General features: G+C 38.5%; 1 long non-coding RNA gene across 1 annotated transcript in view; it reads left to right on the forward strand.

Moving 5' to 3' along the window:
* Positions 1 to 7,881, forward strand: part of LOC134484762 (uncharacterized) — a 165,801-nt gene that overhangs the window by 157,477 nt on the left and 443 nt on the right. The window lies entirely within an intron of this gene.

A 7,881-nucleotide genomic window follows, 5' to 3' on the forward strand; every position in this document is an offset into this window, starting at 1 on the left:
TAGACTGAGCATAATGGTGTAAATACTGTGTACTCACTTCAAATGATAAACTCCTAAATGCTTATTTCATCTAAAAATTACCAGACATCAGCAACACATGGACTATAGAATTCGGTTCTCTAGTCCCATTTGATATTAATTCTGTACTACCTATCTTCTTGTGTTCCCATGGCCAGACTTGAGGGTTTTGGATGTTTTAATATTATTCTTTCTTAAGTAAAAACCTTAGATACTGGAGGATAGGCAGGGAGAAGAATGGCATTACCACCAGTCAAACCTCAAATTCAATATGTTCATAATACAGGATGGAGTCCATTTGACATTGTCATTTCTGAATTCTACATTCTTTACCTAGTTGGGAAGATTCTATGTTAACATTCCACCTAACCACCTAGTTCTAGGAGCCACCAAAAGTATATATATATATATATATATATATATATATATATATATATATATATATATATATATATATATATACATCTGCCACCAAAACGATATAAAATTGATGAAGCTAAGAAGTGCATTATGCCAGGAACAGATATAGACCTTTCCCGAGAGACACAGCTAGAGTATGTGAAATACAGTGTTAAATGATAACGGCAAATCCTGAAATGAAAATGGACTTCTTGTTGGTAAATGTTGAGAAAGGATTACAAGATCTGAATGGGGCTTTAATCCCCATAAGAACAATGCCAATGAACGAAACCTTTCTGGTACTAAATCAACATTCAAGACTGCACATTACAGACCAATGGCTCCAATTCCATATGTATCAGAAGATGGTCTTGGTGAGCAACAATGGAAGAAGAGGCCCTTGGTCCACCCTAGGTTTGATTCCCAGTTCAACGGAATGTCAAGAGGCAGTAAGGGGGTTATAGAAAAAGGGGAATTGGACAGGTCAGGGCTCTTTTGGAGAGGAAACTGGGAAAGGAAATTATATTTGTAAAGAAAATATAGAAGTATCCAATTAAAAAAGCAATAAATTGCTTAAAAATGATATAAGTAAAAGAAAAGAAAATTGTCAAGGAATCATACGTATCGACCAAGAAATTTAAAGGGTACCTGTCAGGGAATTGTAATCAGAGTAATACTAGTGGAAAGACTGAGATGATGATGTCGCAGCTAGATGCACATCTCTGTCACAGATATCAGTGTCAGAAACAAAGTGCACTATAGGAATCCAAAGCAAGGAGGAATTTACACTGAGCAGAGGATACAATACTTGTCATCACTCCTTCCTTAGGAACTTTTTCTCATGGAGAAAAATAATGAAAGTCATGAGCTCTCAGAAAAACAACTGAACCCTTCCGAATCCCTGCCTTTTGGAATAAAGAAATTAATAATAAAAAATCTCTGACTTCCAGGAGCCATAACCAGCAAGGAAATGCAGATGCAACTGAGAGGCTCTCACCTCCTGAATCCAATATGTTGAAGGTTCAGATCAAGGCGATGTGTTCAGTGTACCCTCACAACCCCTACACAGTACCCAGAGCTTTCCCATGTACCATGTATTTCTTCGTTTTTTAAACTAAAACATTAGGCCAACTTCCTTCCCCCCATCTCTGATATCTACATCCTATTTGTTCTCCCTCCTAAATAGCTGTTTAAACTAAAATAAAGGCCAATTAATAAACCTTAGAGGTACTAAAGGAATGTCTGAGAGGCAGCTGCAGTCACGACATTACTTTTGATATCACAGAAAAAGCTAGGGCTCTCTAGGTTGCAAGAGATTTTTTAGATACGTCCTAATGACATTATCCCTGAGAATTGCCATGGCCTACCTGCTAAAGATCTTTCTTAATATTGACCAGATTCTAGGGTGCCCTTTCCAGGAGTGTCTCCTTTGACACAGTGGAAACATTTATGCAGAACATCTCTCTAATGCTAGAGAGTTCCCTTTGCTTTATGAGTGGTTACCTGCTCTGAATGGACAAAGTTATTCAGGGTCTTGGCATGTGTAGAAAATACCTAGTAACATGGGATGTAGGAGAGCCTTCTGGATAATTTTATTACCAGGTCCATTCCTGTGACAAACAGTTCAATTTCCTAAGTTCTATCTGTTTCCCAAAGGGCATTGTTTCCCTACAGATATTAAAATGAGTGGATTATGTATTTAATTTTCTAATTGTTAATTCCTTGATAGGGGACTTTATAGATATTCCTGAATGTGTACTCAATAATTCTGTTTTCCAAATCTAGTTTTTTGCAATGATTTTCGCAACAAAGCTGGCCAAGCTAAAGAGTGAATTTAATAGTGTAAATATTGTGTACCTACTTCAAATGATAAACGCCCAAATTTTTATTTAATGCAGAAATTACCTGACATCAGTGAATCAAAGGACAGCATGGACTATAGAATGCAGTTCTGTAGTCACATTAGATATTATTTCTTTAATATCTACCTTCCTGTGTTCCAAGGGTGAGACTTCAGGCTTTTGGATGTTTTACCATGATACTTTCTTCAAGCCAAACAATAGATACGGGATGATGAGAAGGGAGAAGAATGGCTTGAGTTCCAGTAAAACCTCAACCTCAATAGGCTCATAAGAACAGGAGGGAGTATATTTGGTATTGTCATTTGTGGATACTCCATTCTTCAAGTAGGAGCACAGAATCCATATTAAAATTTCACATAATTTCATAGATGTAGAAGCCACCAAATATATATATATATATATATATATATATATATATATATATATATATATATATATATATATATGTAGAGACAGAGACAGAGACAGAGACAGAGACAAGGATAGATATCTAGATAGATAACTAGATAGATAGATAGATAGATAGATAGATAGATAGATAGATAGATAGATCAGCCACCAAAATTAGATATGATTAAGATTAATGAAGCTAAGAAGTGCATGATTCCAGGGACAGGTTATATATATTTCCTGAGAGACACAGCCAGAGCATGTTATTTACACAAGTGAGTGCCAGTGGCAAACCAGAGATTTGTAAATGGACCTCTTCTTGGTAAATTTTGAGAAAGGTTTACTAGAGCTGAAGATGCTCTACCCCATCAGTAGAACAATGACAATGAACAAGAACATTCTGGTACTATACAGGTATTCAAAGACTGTACATGGGCAGACCTATGGGTCCAACTGCATATGTAGCAGAGGATTGCATTGTTGGACACTAAAGGAAGGAGAGGCCCTTGGTTCTCCCTAGGTTTGACTCCCAGTTCAAGGAAATGTCGAGGGGCAGTAAGGGGGGTTTAGATGTAAAGGAAGGGAAACGTTCAGGTCTCTTATGGAGAGGATACTGGGAGAGGAAAAAAACATTTAAAATGTAGATATAGAAATATCCAAAAAATATTAAAATTAACTTAAAAATTAAAAAAAAATCAAAGAAATATAAGTAAATAAAACTGCAAGGTAATCAGACATATTGATTCAGAAATCTAGAGGGACACTGTCAGGGAATGGTAGTCAGCATAACACTAGTGGAAAGAATGAGGTGATGAAGTTTCAAATAGAAGCGTTTCTCTCTCCCAGATGTCAGTGTCAGACAGAAACTGTACTATAGGAATCCAAAGCTGGAGGAGATTACTCTGAGCTGAGCATACAATACTTGTCTTTCCCTTCCTCCTTAGGTCTTTTTCCTTTTGGGGGAAAAAATAAAAGGCATGGGCTCTCAGAAAAAAAAAAACACTATACCTGTCCCAACACCTGACTTTTGGAATAATAAAATTAATGATAAAAAATCTCTGATTCCCAGGAACCATAACAAGCAAGGAAAACCAGATGCTACTGAGAGGTTCGCACTTCCTGAATCCCATATATGGAAGGCTCAGATCAAGGCTATGTGTTCGGTGAACCCTCACAACCCCTACACAGCACTCACTGTGCTTTCCCATGTACCACATATTTCATTTTTTTAAACTAAACAGAAGGCCAACATTCTTCTACTCATTTCTGTTATGTACATACTCTTTGTTCTCCCTCCCAAATGACTGTTTGTACTGAAATAGAGGCCATTTAGTATTCCCTAGCTGTACTGCAGGAATATCTGTGATGCAGTTCCTTGTGACATCACAAAAGCTACTGCTCTCCAGGGTACAATAAATTTTTCAGGGAGGGCCAAATGATGATGTCACTGAGAACTGCCATGGCCTACCTGCTTTCCTTATATTGACCAGATTCAAGGGTGCCTATTCCAGGAGAGTCTCCTGTGACACAGTGGTAACCTTTGTACTATATCTCTCTACAGCTGGAAACTTCTCTTTTCTTCATCAGTGGTTACAGGCTCTTAATGGACCAAGTCCGTTAGGGGCTTGTATTGGGTAGAAAAGATCTAGGAACATGGGTTGTAGGAGATTCATCTGGATAATAACTCTATTACCGGGTCCATTCCTGTTACAAACTGTTCAATTTTCTAGATTTTCCCTCTTTCTCAAAGGCCATTTTTTTTCTCTACAGGCATTTAACTGAGTGAATTTTGTATTTCATTTTCTAATTGTTCATTCCTTGTTAGGGGACATTATAGATATTCCTGTATGTGTATTCAAACATTCTGTTTACCAATTCTAGATTTTTGCAATGATTTTGGCAACAAAGGTGGCCAAGCTATAAAGTGAATTTGCAAGTGTAAATATTGTGTATCTACTTAAAATGATAAACTATCAAATTTTTATTTTATGGATATACATAGCTGCCTGAGTAAATAAAAGGAGAGCAGGGACAATTGAAAATGTTTCTGTAGTCCTATTAGATATCATTTCTGTAATATCTAACTTCCTGTGTTCCAAAGGGTGATATTTCAGCATTTTGGATGTTTTAAAATGATTCTTCTTCTGGCCAAAGATAAGATAAAGGAGGATTGACAGGGAGGGAATAACTTGAGGTCCAGTGAAACTTCAACTTTAATAGGCTCAAAAAACAGGAGCGATTCTATTTGGCATTGGCATTTGTGGATTCTACATTCTTGACGTAGCTGCTCAGAATCCATGTTAAATATATATATAAAATCAGCCACCAAAACTAGATAAGATTGATAAACCTAAGAAGCACATTCTGTCTGGAACCAGATGTAGATCTTTCCTTGGGACACACCTAGAGCACGTCAAATACAGAAGTGAATGTGCTGTTGCAAAAATATAAAAATAAAAGTAGTCTTTTACCCCACTAACACTGTCACTGTAGTTTCCCAAGCCTCTGCTAGATATCTTGGTTGAATACAGTCCTACACCTCATCTGCCCAGTGTCTCTTACTGCCACACACATTCTTACACTCAAATCCTCACATAAAAGAACACACAACAAAATAATCTTTGACCCAATTGATAAGATATAATAGCCCACTTAAGCATACCAAGCCTGGTACCATCCATACCTTTGGAATATTAATAACAACAAGTAAATACACAGAGCAGAATCTTAACTTCACCTGCCATGGCTTCTCACCTCTCCTCTTTCTGTCTCTCCTTTTTCCTCTAGTCTCTTCTACTTCCTTCAAACTTCTTTCCTGCCCATCATTCCTTCCTCCAATGATAGGCCTCCTTCTATACTGGACCTGCCCCTCACCTGTACTTCACAAATTTAATGGTAAAGTGGTTTTGCAGAATTCACCTGAGTTCTGAGTACAGGACAAGGCAGCTGTCCTTAGAGCAGTGGATTAGCATCAAAATACAGATAACTTCAGTGTAAACAATGTTTCCCCCTTTTTGTCCAGTTAAACAGACTTTTCATTTATATATCAATTGAGTAAGATTATTACCATTCAACAATTTATAAAGCATTTGATATATTCAACACCCAGTCTGTTACTATATCAGTTAGAAATAATATTTAGTTCTTCATTTCAGCTTGAGAAAGGCTTAAAATCTATATTATGTCTTGGCTAGCTTGTATACTATCTGATAACTATCCAAAAAATATCTATATCCAGATTTATACGGCCTGATAAGCAATGAGACTATAATCAGTCTCCAAACGTGCCAGAAATCTGAGAAAGACCAAATATCTATACACATAGGAAGCCTAAGACGACTTCTAGTACTGAGAGGTTGTAGAGACAAATTTCCACTAGCACAGTCCACTGTTAGCAACATGTGAGTGGGATACTTCCTACACTTTTCAGTGTTTTTTCCTAAATATTGACTTTAAAATGCATTTAGCATAATAAATATTGAGGAGGATGGAGGGAGGGAGGAAACTGAATGGGAGGGGAGGTAGGGAAGGGAGTGGGCTTTGGAGGAATTAGTTATAGGGAAAGCAGGGAAAAGAGAATGGAAATCACAAGTGTGGGGTGCACATCTCAAGGAAGATCCAGAGAACTGGGAAAGGCGAGTCCCCAGGATGTCTATTGGGGTGACTGTAGCAATGAGGGTACAGATCCTTAATTTGCCAATTCTGTAGCCAGGAATGACTCTCAGTGATGTGACAAGGAAAAAAACCCACCCATTAAACCTTCAATCAAAAGTGAACACAGCCTACAAGATCTTCAGAGACAAAGATAGAAACAGTAGACATGGAAGGAATTTCCAACCAATGGTTATTACAGATTGAGACCTACCGCGTGAGCAATCACCTATCTCTGATACATTAAAGATATTCTATCATGCTTGCAGACAGATTCCTAGTATAACTTTCCTCTCTGTGACTCCACCCTATAGCTGAGAGAAACAAGTGTAAAGATTCACCACCAAACATTAGCTGGAGCTTGGGGAGTCTTTAAAAAAACAGGTGAAGAATCGAGGCCCAGATAATATGAGGGACTTCACAGAAAGACCAATAGAATCAACTCATGGGCACTCTTGGGGTTTGTCAAAGACTGAACCACTAACCAGAGAGTGAATATGGACTGAGCCTGAGCCACCAGGACATAGGTAGGAAATATATAGCTTTGTCTTTTTATGGGTTCCCCTGACAATGGGTGTTGGCGTACCTTGAAGATGGAGCACCGATCTTGGGATGTAAAGTGAGTAAATAAATGAATGAATTTTAAAGAAACAGATGTCCCATCTACATACAACATGTTTTGGGGAAACCCAATTCTAGTTGTTCGGTACCCACATGAAGACAAAGCCTGTGGATTGCCTATATCCTTAGAGGCCATAATCCTTTTCATTCTGTTCTTCCATCTGTGTCCCCAAGCACCACCCCTGGTATGGCTAATGGATGTCTGCTTCTGTCTGAGTCAGCAGCTTAGTGGAGTGTCTCAGAGGGAAGCCATGTTAGACTCCTTTCTCCAAGCATAACAGAGTGTCAGTAATAGTGTCAGGGATTGGTGCTCATCCATGGGATGGGTCTCGATCTGCACTAACCATTGGTTGATATTTCCTCACTCTCTGTTCTATGCACGGCGCCTTCATTTCTTGTGGTCAGAATAAATTTTGGGTCAAAAGTAGGTGTCTATATCACTCCATTTGGGTTGCTCTCTGGCTACCGGAGATTGCTTCTTCAGGTCCATATCACTGAGGCTGTGAGTCTCAACTAAGGAAACACCCATTGATTCATGGGCATCTTTTACCCCAGCTCTCTGCCTCTTTCTGGATATGACCTCTACCTCCTCAACCCATTCATCTAGGCTGCTGTGTCTGTCCTCACTAGCAGATGGTGTGATCACAGAGACTAGATATGCAAGGTGAGGAGATACCCGAGGGTTCCCCTCCTGCTCAGAGGAGAAAAGGCTGGGAGAAGGATTGTGAGAGGGGTGAACTGGAGGGGGCAGTGTGCAGCATGTAAAGTGAATAAATAAACAAATAACTATGAAAATAACTAAGTCTACTTGAAGGTAAGAAGAAGGTGTGTGTGTGTAAGTAAGTAAACTTGAATGTAAGAGCAGTGTGTGTGTGTGTGTGTGAGTGTGAGTGTGTGTGGCTGTGTATGTATTTGTGTGTGTATGATATATATATATATA

This window comes from Rattus norvegicus, assembly GCF_036323735.1.
Source record: "Rattus norvegicus strain BN/NHsdMcwi chromosome Y unlocalized genomic scaffold, GRCr8 chrY_unlocalized_5, whole genome shotgun sequence".
Lineage (NCBI taxonomy): Eukaryota > Metazoa > Chordata > Mammalia > Rodentia > Muridae > Rattus > Rattus norvegicus.